The sequence below is a fragment of the Leiobunum rupestre genome, chromosome 2, assembly GCF_980474605.1.
Source record: "Leiobunum rupestre chromosome 2, qqLeiRupe1.1.hap1, whole genome shotgun sequence".
NCBI classification, from domain to species: Eukaryota; Metazoa; Arthropoda; class Arachnida; order Opiliones; family Sclerosomatidae; genus Leiobunum; species Leiobunum rupestre.
Window position 1 is genome coordinate 33,376,483 of NC_143385.1, and position 11,799 is coordinate 33,388,281.

The following is an 11,799-nucleotide window of genomic DNA, read 5'->3' on the forward strand; positions in this document are numbered from 1 at the left end:
GTCGGGGCCCTCCGGGGTAGGAGGGGGACCGAGTCAAGGGTATAAACGGGAAAATTTTCCTGAATGAAGCAGCAAGCAGGTTTGCCTTGTCGGTGGCAGAGGTGTATATGTCCGAGCCCATCTTGAGGTCCGGGACCGGAGATGACTATGACTTTCGTGAGACGAGTTGAAAAAACCGCTTCCGGTTTGATTTCAGGTCCGAGGCAACCAGGTCGAGATGGTGCGTGCGCGCAGCCCGAAGAGCAAACTTCACGATGTCGCGATGTTGCGAAAAATGTCGGCGATTGGCATCACTAGGGTGAAGCTTGGTGCGATTGTAGCGTCGTTTGGTTTTGCGGATCAGCCGGCGAAACGATGGCCCAACCCAGGGAAGGTTCTGGCGAGAAGAAATGCGCTTGACGGGCACGTATGCCTTCGTGGCATCTTCAATGCCCGATCGTATAGTGCTCCAAGCTTCGTGAACCGACGATGGGAGGTGAATAGTAGAGAGACAATGGGCGATACTCGAGAAGTCAGCGTGTTTATAGTCCATGACCGAGCGGGGGGGGGGCACCCGGGCTGGAGGCTTAACCCCCCGGATAGGGCAGAAGAGAAAGTCATGATTGCTGATTCCAGGAAGGTGAGTGACTTCACCCACCAGGGTTGGGTTGGATACGAGAAGGAGGTCAAGGATGTTCCCACCATTGGCGTTGTCACGGGTGGGCTCCGTCACATACTGCGACAGATTGGAGGATAGCAGGGTGTGAAGGAAAGATGTATCTTCCGCTGCGGGACTTGTAAGCAACGGCCAGTCGATTTTGGGAAAGTTAAAGTCGCCAACGAGAACGAGGTCAGACTCCGCAGTGGAGAGACTGGCGATAAGTTTGTTGAGGCGCTTATTTTACGCTGGTTTAGCCGATGGCGGGCGGTAGACACAGCATATGCGGAGGCAGGAAGAGCCAATGGTGATCCTAGCAGCAATGGCCTCAACCTCAGTGCGAAGGTCCAGAGGGAAAGAGCGGAGTCTACTGTCGATGGCTAGACATACCCCTCCACCGTTCCTGTTCCTGTCCTTCCTGTAGACGTTGAAGGTTGACCCAAAGAGCTCAAGGGAAGAGAGTGAGGAGTCCAAGTGCGTCTCAGTAAGAGCAATTATGGAAGGCTGGAGAGTGTCAGTGAAGGCCCGGAGGGCGAGGTGCTTGTTTGTGATGGAGCACAGATTCGTGTACAGCAGGGAGATCCCCGCAGTGCCGAGTCACACCTGCGAGCCTTGCTGTTGGATGGACTGCTTGTACTGCTCGACAGCCGGAGGCCTAGACAGGTGACATTGATGCCTTTGGCCCAGTTTTCAGGAATAAGTGCCAGGCGGACTTCTTGCGCCGGACGTTCAATTGTGAAGGAGCTGGACGACTGTTGCGGACCATTAACCACCGCAGAGACAGAGAGCGGATGTAGGCCAAGTTTGTGCAAGTGATCCTAGACCTGGGAGGCCTTGGCAGCTACGTGAGCCTTCAAGACGATAAGTGATTTTGTGACTTTGGCGGCGAGATGGGACCAAGCTGGGTCATCGTTTGTGCCCCAAGTAGCTACTGGACGGTTGGCCTTGTCTTTGACACTGGGCGAGACAACGATTCCCGTAGGCCAGTGGATCTTTTCTAGGATAGTGCCCTCGTCCTTCGGGTTGACCTCGAGGAACGCGGTTTGGAAATCGTGCTTCCTTAGGGTAAGTATTCGGACGCCGGATGGAGTGACGCCCAGACTCTGGACGTAGGAGTCCAGGACAGAATTGGTAACAGCTGGGTGAAGGCGAGAGATGTATATCTTCTTAGTGGCTTCAGCGGCAAGGAGGCCGCCTGCCAGCTCTCCTGTTGCCTGACCAGTGACGACACTGCCACGGGGTTTAGTAAATTTACGGCGGCGCTTGGGGGCCCTGTCACCGGGCTTGGCTTCCTTAACCTGTACATGGGACTCCTTTCGAGGACGCGATTGAGGAGGGTGACGAACATGAGAGGGCTGCTCCCGAGAATGCCCCGGCGTCAGACGGAGCTGCTCGTCAGCAGGAGGAGATCGTTGGGAGAGCTGGGCGTAAGTACTGCCAAGTGGCTGAACAGGCCCAGACGCGATTTCCGCTAAAGGAGGCGGGGGGTGGACTGGCTGCTGAGTCACGAAAGAACAGAGTTGGCGAAGCTCCTTGTTCTCAGCTTCAAGAGACTGAATCCGCTTAAACAAGGAGGCTTGATGCTTTTCCAATAGGAGGAGTTTTTTGTGGAGGCTGAATGGTACACATTCTTTACAAGCCCAGAGGCCGTAGACGTTGGCATTCGCCCTGATTTTACAGCACAACATGTGAATCCAACGGTGGCAGTACGCGCAATGGATCATCTTTCCTGCAGTATCACCTTCCCTGCCAAGCCCGCAATCAACATAGCAAAACTGCTTGGGAGGGGGAGGTGGGAGATCCGAAGGAGTAGCCTCTTTGGATGCCGGGGGGCTTACGGCGGCAGAGGGAGAAGAATCGACGGCACAGGAACGCTCGCCCAGCGGCTGAGATCGCAAGCCAAGCACATCACCATCGGCGGAAGGAGCCGCCGGGGACAAATTTGAGAGGGAGGTTTGCGACATTCCAAAGTGATGACGTCAGCTCGGGGAAACGTCCCCCGTAGAGAGAGTATAGGAGAGATCCTAAGCCCGTGTGCACCACCGAAAAAGCGAAACCGAAGAGTTAGTTATGTCTAAACAGACGAGATGGAGTAAAGTTCAACTCGCGTGACTGCATGCACCAAATTTTTAGTACAACACGAAAAATGGCCAAGGCTTAACCAAGAGGCAAAAAACAACGACATTTAAGTAACCTTAATTTACACAATGAATGAATCGTAAAATTCAAACGATACTCTAAAAGAAGGTTGAAGGGTTCCGAAGACCGAAATCACGAAAAAGACCGGCCCAAAAACAATGAAAATTAAACTTTTACCGAAAAAGCAGGAGCAACGAAACACGCGGACATTGAATTACCGAAGATAAGTTTTGTTAATTGCCATATTTATTAATTATGCATATATATAATTGGTTTCTTTCATGGTCATCGGAATAAACAAGACCTGTATAATAGAAAACATCTTAAGCTTAAACAAATACCCATAAATTCTGGTGACCATATATGGAAGCATTCGGGCATCCGCGCCATAAGCGAGATGAATTGTCAGTCCCTGTCGGACCCCTAGAAGGAAAAGCGTGTGCGTGTCTTGCGTAATCCGGAAGCTCCCGTAAACCGAAGAGCAGCCACGAAGAGAATCAAGTGATGAGCAGAAATTTACCATCAATCCCCCCCCCCCTCCTGGTAGAGTACCAAAATTTCAAAATTTGAAACAGCCAGTGAAACGTAGAGAAGAATTCTCAGAAAAAAAGGTTTAAGCCCCCGTTATTGGTCGGAGAAAGGCTAAAGACAGGTCCCCTCGAGATTGGAAGCTCATTCCGTTTTGTATGTTCATACCGCTAGAATTACCTTATTCGTTCGTGCTTTTGCTCTCGCTGATATCATTTGTATTTAGTTGTTTTGTCACCAAAGGAATTGTAGATTTTTTAAATGTAGTATTTAATTTTTAGTGTTTAATGTTTTATATTTGTTTGAGAAATATCATCCGAGAGGTTGAAGCTCTTTCTCTTTCTGTAATTTTCAATTCGAAACCTTTGCCTAAACATATCGGGATGGGTGTATATTTTTAAATGATCCCAGAGATTTTTAGTCAAGGCAGGCTTCATTGACAGGCTTTTTTTGCAGTACATACAAAATGCTATTCCTTCTAAAGGACTCTCAAAATGTTACGAAATCACCAACGGCTTTGGCATTTTTTAATTTTTTTTTTCGTACTAAAATAAGATTTTAAATCCTAATTCGGTAAAAAATTCAAGTAAAACGAGAAGTAAAACTGTCAATAAGTAAATAAAAAAACAGCCAACATTGTCCCGCAGACAGAAGTTTACTATGATTCACGAAGAGAGACACCCACGCGGCAGACACTTGTGTCTCTATTTTCAAGGACATTCCCATTATTCACTACTCGGGGGAGACAGAGTAACGTTTTAACGCTACTTGGAATTAATATCTCCCCATATCCCGTGTGGTATTTTGTGGTGGAACGTTAGGTTAGGCCAAAAACGCTTATACTGCCTTAAACGACGTGAAAGCTCTCTCATTTGATTCGTTATTAAAAATGTACAGGTTTTTGTTAGTCGTCTGATAGTTTTCATCATCGGGTAAAAATGGCAGAACCCATCGGCATAGTTGATTGAGATGTTTTTCCGAAATTAGAATCCGCGATAGATTCAATTCCATTCAATTTCCATTTATTTGAGTTTTAAATAGATATTACAAAAAGGAGAAGGGCTAAGTCAAAAAGATGACTTGTGAGCCCTTATTAAGTCATAAAAATCAATTCATGATTTAGTAGTTTGTAACGAAGCTTCAAAGAAAAGAGCGACACTGCGACAATAATGGTCCGAGAAGATAGTCTATTTTCCTCCAAAACCCGAACAAAGGCGCAACAGCTCAGATTTAGAAGCACGGATTGAAGCAAATAGCTTTCAAAATCTTGTGAGAGTTATCATAACATCCAAGAAATAAAAGGCAATCCTATCATGATAGGATTTCAAACATGTATTCGGGCACAAAGTGTTAAAACCATTGAGTCTTTTCCTTGCATGAACTCAATACAGTCCTTAAACTGGCGCGGAGGGAATAATAAAAATATCGTTGTCTAAGACATACGTTAATTTCCGAGAACAACTGCTTTCAACCGTTTTTACACACAATTCTAAGGATTTGTGTGTATTAGTTTCACGTATAGTGTAGCCGATGCCGATGCCGCAGTGTCGCGCATATCTTCTCAACGGTTAGGGCTAGAAGTGTCAATGATAACTCGTTCGAGTGTACATATCTCGCCATTGATAGCCTTTCGTAAAATTTTGAAATTGAAGCCCCAGAAGTAGGGCATTTGCCCAATTTACCGTTTTCGGTAGTTTGGCTTTGTGTGGTAGGTATTTTAATAAAAATTAAGTAACGTTAAATATTTTTTGTGAGGTTAGGATTCAGCGGAACTATCCCTTCGGTTATATCAGTAAATATTAATGTTAGGTATGGTTTTCAGGGTAATTTAAGGGACCCCAATTTTCGTGGTTTTAGATTTTCGCCTAAAAGTCGGCATAACGCTCCTTAATTTAAGTCCGATTTTCGTGAAAGTTATATTTTTGGATAGCTGTGGTTTCCGTATAACCTAGAATTGCAATTACGTTGCTTAATTTTAATTCTAAGTAAGGTCATAAGTATGGACGTATATATATATATATATTGGTTATGTCACCGGCGTTGTAGGTTGCTCAGTGTATCTCAAACAAACTTAACACATCAGGAGGATTGTGTGTATTCAGACCATCGCACATCTTTTTTAAGTTACTTTATAACTTTGATCTCAGGCCCAGACTGGCCAGGTCAGCTGGTCCGCGATCGCCGGGGGTCCCCGGCTCAAGGAAGCCCTAAATTTCTAACAATAAATTTTAATAATAAATAGATTTTTATTCCACCCCCCCCCCGCCCGGCAAGGGGGCTCCTTTCGGTCTCTAGCCGAGGGCCCCAGTCCGGGCCTGTTTTTTCTTATTCATATTTTGGTCTATCAGAACTTAATAAAATTATAATCAACTCCACCAAAGACACTAATTAGCAAGCAGACGACAGAGCGACCGACACATAAATCACGTGGTTTTATGAGAGGAAGAGCTATCACTCGACCTATAAGCTCCGCCTGCTATGCTCCGCCACAATGGCGGGGAATCAAAGCCGTTATTCTTTCCAAGTAGCGTTTTGGATTCCTGTTTTATTACAATGAGGCGCAAATATAGCGCAAAAGGGTTTTCTTCCCCTAAATCTTAACCCGAACCTTTTGTAACGCCGACTTCATTATTCGCGGAAAAAAGTATCGGAGTCCCCATACGAACATAAGTATTAGCCTAGATAATTTATATTATTATTATGAAATATTATTTAAATTATTTCATTTTAAATGCAAAAACAACTGCAAACAAATTTATTCAAGCGTTTTCAAATGTGTATTTTCCAATGAGATCACTTTAAAGGCTAGTTCCCACTTGGCGAATTTTCGAGACAAATAAAATTTTCGCACAACGCGGTCGCTTGGGAAGCGGTTCTCACTTTAGCGCGAAAATTTCAAAACGCCGAAAACCACTCGTGCGGGTTTTTAGTAATGTTTTAGGCCTAACATAAAACATCAGTTCAAAATGAACCAAATGGATGTTCCTGTTGATAATTTCAATAAATAAACGATTCTATTCGTGAGATAATTACCTTTACTTCAGTATCTTGGTCAAGTTGGCCGAGCTGCTTTTCTAAAAACTGGGCTTAATACGTGACTGACGGGAGTGGAATAGATCGAGGGAACGCGTTTTCTGATTGACTGAAGCTTTTTATCGCCAAGGTGTGGAAGTCAAAAAATAGAACATTCGCTAGATACCGCGGAGACCGAGCGGCGGAGACGCGACTTTAGCGGCGAATTTGAAAAAAATCGCAAATTTTATTAGCGAGCGTCAATTTTCAGCGCGGAAATTGGTTTTTTCGCTAAGTGGGAACTAGCATTTAAGCTGTTTTTTATTTAAACAATTACATTTTCAAAACCTCTACATTTATCACATTATATGTATAATATAAGTAATGAATTGGAATTTCCAAAGGGTCACAGATTTTCGTGAAATTTACATAGGTACAACAAAACCAATTTAAACAATAGCAAATGCTTAATAATATTGCAGTAAGAAAATCCACATTATAAGGTTAATTTATATACTTATAAGTAAAACCTTATACAATTATAAAAGGCTTAAGGGGCCACAAAATATTCCTACAGTAGAAGACGATGTGTCTCTGACAATTTTCTCAATGTGGTTGCTATCTAGTGTCAGTATTTTGCAAATGACAAAAATACCAACCAATTTTTTTTTAAACTTTTTACGGCTTTGTATATTAATACAGGCTTAAATATTTTAATATAGTGTTTCTGAATGTAAGCGCAAAAATATTAGCTTGATAATATTTCACCTGACTTTTAACAGAGAAACCGTCGCGACCTGACCCGAGGCTGGTCAGTCATGTCGTCCTGAACGAAGAAGAAAAAAGCGCTTTAAAAGGGTAAGCACGTGTCTATTTTCTTTTCATAAATTATCTAACAAATACAAGTGTAATGCAGATCTGATAAAACCTAGAAATGTCAGGGAATTAGATTGTCGACCTAAAAGCTAGTGAATTAGCAAGGAAATTTTCGTTATTTTGTAAAAATCAGCAAAATCAGGAAAATTTAAGAGGGTTCAGAAAGTTTGCCCAAAAGAGTACAAATTAACATTTATTATTTTTCCTTACTACAGATTAGCCTTTATTTGTTCCCTTACAATTAAGATTAAATGCCAATCATTAATTTATTGACCCTATACATATTCATTAATAGATTGATTAAATTAGTAGTGACATTTAAGGTTACACTAGGTAAATGTTTTCGACATATCCTCAATAAAAAAATTGATATTTTATCTTATCTTAAAAGCTTTATTACTTTTCCAAATGGAAAAATCAATGACATATCAGTTGAAAATACTGGAAATTTCAGAGAAATAGGTTTGCAAATAGTTTTAAGTTGTTTCAGTACAGGCAATCGCCTTTTATATGTAGCCCCAAAAGCGACATGAGCTCTGAAACATATATCTCTATTCCGAAAGTTAGAACGCAATTTTAATTTACTATCTGTTTCGTTATGACGCACTACCTGTGCGTCATTACGTCGTCTGTTCAGTCATCTGCGTGTTCCGTAGACGATAGAACATTTTAAGATTCAATCGTGGAAATTCTTCATTTAAGAACCACACTTTAACCGTCGTTCTCGATAATCATATTTCCTTCTGTGTTTATAGAGCCACCTGAATTAAAGGCTTCAAAAGTCGCTTGACGACTTAGGCCTAAGGTGGTGCCTTGGGTATTAGCCTAGCTGATTATTATTATTATTATTATTATTATTCAACACGTAAAATCACTTGATTTATATTGAGGCAGGATAATAGGCCTCTACCTGTAAGACGGCGAAATTCATTCATAGACAGTAGTGTAGTTGGTGTGGCAAAGGACGAACTAGTTTTTATTGAAGACAACTGCGTTTTGATCGAAACCGCGTAATGCCTCGTCGTTTACTCTGCTTCACTCAAAAATTAGAGAAGCCGACTTAAGTGCTGCCGAGGACTCTGCGTTAAAAGATTGAAATTTATTTATTTATTTTAATCGAAACAAGTTGATTGATTAAATTAGTAGTGACATTTAAGGTTACACTAGGTAAATGTTTTCGACATATCCTCAATAAAAAAATTGATATTTTATCTTATCTTAAAAGCTTTATTACTTTTCCAAATGGAAAAATCAATGACATATCAGTTGAAAATACTGGAAATTTCAGAGAAATAGGTTTGCAAATAGTTTTAAGTTGTTTCAGTACAGGCAATCGCCTTTTATATGTAGCCCCAAAAGCGACATGAGCTCTGAAACATATATCTCTATTCCGAAAGTTAGAACCCAATTTTAATTTACTATCTGTTTCGTTATGACGCACTACCTGTGCGTCATTACGTCGTCTGTTCAGTCATCTGCGTGTTCCGTAGACGATAGAACATTTTAAGATTCAATCGTGGAAATTCTTCATTTAAGAATCACACTTTAACCGTCGTTCTCGATAATCATATTTCCTTCTGTGTTTATAGAGCCACCTGAATTAAAGGCTTCAAAAGTCGCTTGACGACTTAGGCCTAAGGTGGTGCCTTGGGTATTAGCCTAGCTGATTATTATTATTATTATTATTATTCAACACGTAAAATCACTTGATTTATATTGAGGCAGGATAATAGGCCTCTACCTGTAAGACGGCGAAATTCATTCATAGACAGTAGTGTAGTTGGTGTGGCAAAGGACGAACTAGTTTTTATTGAAGACAACTGCGTTTTGATCGAAACCGCGTAATGCCTCGTCGTTTACTCTGCTTCACTCAAAAATTAGAGAAGCCGACTTAAGTGCTGCCGAGGACTCTGCGTTAAAAGATTGAAATTTATTTATTTATTTTAATCGAAACAAGTTGTTCAAATCCTAATAGTTTCATAATTGTTCCTTAAATTTGATTTTCTGAGAATCTTTAGCTTTGTAGGCCACGGCGCCTTCTGTAACACAAATAGGCAACCACCAAGCCGTGTCTATTGCTTGCGCCGCCTCTGAAATCTTTTAAAAAATTAATTAATTTACGGCTGCATGGTATGCCAAAAGTCAAATAACTTAATAGTCGGTGTTTCCAAGCGTTTACTTGATAGTTAAAAGGTCTTTTATATAAAATTTATTTCACGTCAAAGCATTGAGTGCTGCCAACTCCTCTCAGTAAATTCGCCATTTTCCGTTACCTAGGCGCCATTAAAAGTGGTGATTCTAAAAACGTAATAAAATTTTATCTTACCTTAGCTATTTAAACAAAACCGACTATCTTAAAGAAGGAAAATGAATTTATTTGCTGTAATTAAGTACCAAAAATTTACATCCTTCTAATAAATAACCAATATAGAAGCGTTGTTGTTTGCCGCTGGTTGAAAATAGCGGTGCCAACAATTTGACGCAAAATAATAACTATAGCTCATACACCGTACGAAAACCACACTTATAAAGCCAATCACATTTAATTGCTACTGCTTTGCAAAGCTACCAACTAAGTAGTTTTAACAAGATTTTCTTCATCAAAACTGCGCGATAAGGGTTCAATTGTAGAAGTGATAACTATTAATAATAATAATAATAATAATAATAATCAGCTAGGCTAATACCCAAGGCGAGGGGCTAACCATTTCTTCATATTTTGTACACCGATTACGCCGGATTACGCTTAGATTAGCACTGCCAAAGGCAGGGACTTCAAAGATTACGCGTAGTCCCATTAGTACAGTCAAAGGTACGGCTTTGCACACCGATTACGCGGAGTGATCAGCCCTTCGACCCAAGTCATCGAGCGTCTTTTGAAGCCTTTAATTCAGGTGGTGGGGTTACAATGCCTAGGAGGGTGGTGGCAAGCCCTGCATGCCACGCGAGCCAACAACTCCCTACACTAACTATTACCGTTAACCTCAACAAGTTGTGTTAGAAAAACATAACAGAATTGGAACTTAGAGAATACTTGTTGTTTTTAAAGCCACGTTCACTCCAGACCTCAAAACTCAGTAGAAGTCTGTTTAAATGCAAATTTTGACCTCACAAATTGAGAGAAACTTGCCGTGAAAACTGGTTTAAAAGATTTTGTAACCCTTGGTCAAGGCTCGTGTGAACTACTTTGAATATACTGAAAATCACTTTCAAAAGCTAGTTTCAAACTAAGTATTAAACTGATTTACCAATTAATGTGACAGTGGCTTAAGTATATTTTAATATTTTAGGGAATGTCAAATTTTTTTTTAAATATTTTCCAGGTTATTGGAAAAAAAAGCGAAACTCAAACAAATGGATGAAAATGGATCCGATTCAAAAGAAATGCAGAAACTCAACGAAACAGTTTAGATTTTCAATTTTTTCTTGGTACTTAGATCAGAAAAATAAATTTTTCAAAAGAACGTAAAAATCTTGTGAAAAAAATTACAGTTTCATCTTTTTCGCATGTTTAAACGGAAATAACCGTGCAAAGCAATCTATACGGAAAATCCCCTCAATTTTAAAATTTCCCTATTTAGTGCCGCCAAAATTTTTAAAGCCAAATACCTGAGGTTATATTCCCTTTAAGTACAGTGAAAGGGCTCTTTTTAGAATTTTTTATTTGTCAACATTCATCATTTGCAAATCTACTTCTCCTGATTTTAACACAGTTGAACGGCTTGACAGACAAACTCATTGCCATGGTCACTGTGCATCCGTTTTGGTTTTCTTCCTTGAACTGAAATCTTTACAAACGCGCTCACTATGGCATTCCCCTTTTTATCGTACATTGGCTCAACAACGGCGAATTTACTAAAAATTTCAAAACAAACCAATTTATATGTATAACGATTTAATATTGTTTCGAAAGTTTTTTTAAATCAATTAAATCAACTTGCCACTGTTCATAAATACCGTACACTATGGTCTTATTTATTTTATAGCGCCACTTCGCTTTTTTGTGTAAAAACTTTCTCGCGGTTTTCAGAGTAACTTTAATATCCTTTTCTCTAGCTGAAAGATACAACCCTCGAACACCAACGTTCCCACCTGAGTCCACTACGTTGTAATAAACATTCTTTAATTCACCCAAAATATAAATTATTTGCTAAAATGGGTGACGTATAGCCTCATAAAATGAAATATTGTGGGGTATTGAGAATTCAGGTTGAGTTTTCTCCCCTCTTTCCCGTGGTAAAACAAATTTTGCATTACATTCAGAACCGATGTGTTCCGATGATGTGAGCCTCGTACAACTAAATTTGTCACTTCTTTATTGTTTGCTATTTCACATAATAAAACGTCGAGAACTATAAAATTTCTAATTTCAGGATTCAAACTGCCAGGGTTTAGCAATCCTTAGTGAAATTCCAATGTTGAATTACTTTCTAATACTGAATTAAATAAAAGTGGTTGATATTCAGCATAACACCATATTACTCGCTCTGGTGGGAGATTAATAAAATATTTATTTGTTTATATAAATTAGCGATAAAATGCGATTTTCCACACTGTGTTGGTCCTGCTACGAGTCCCGTGAAAGGGGGTTCCATGGTAGGAGCCAT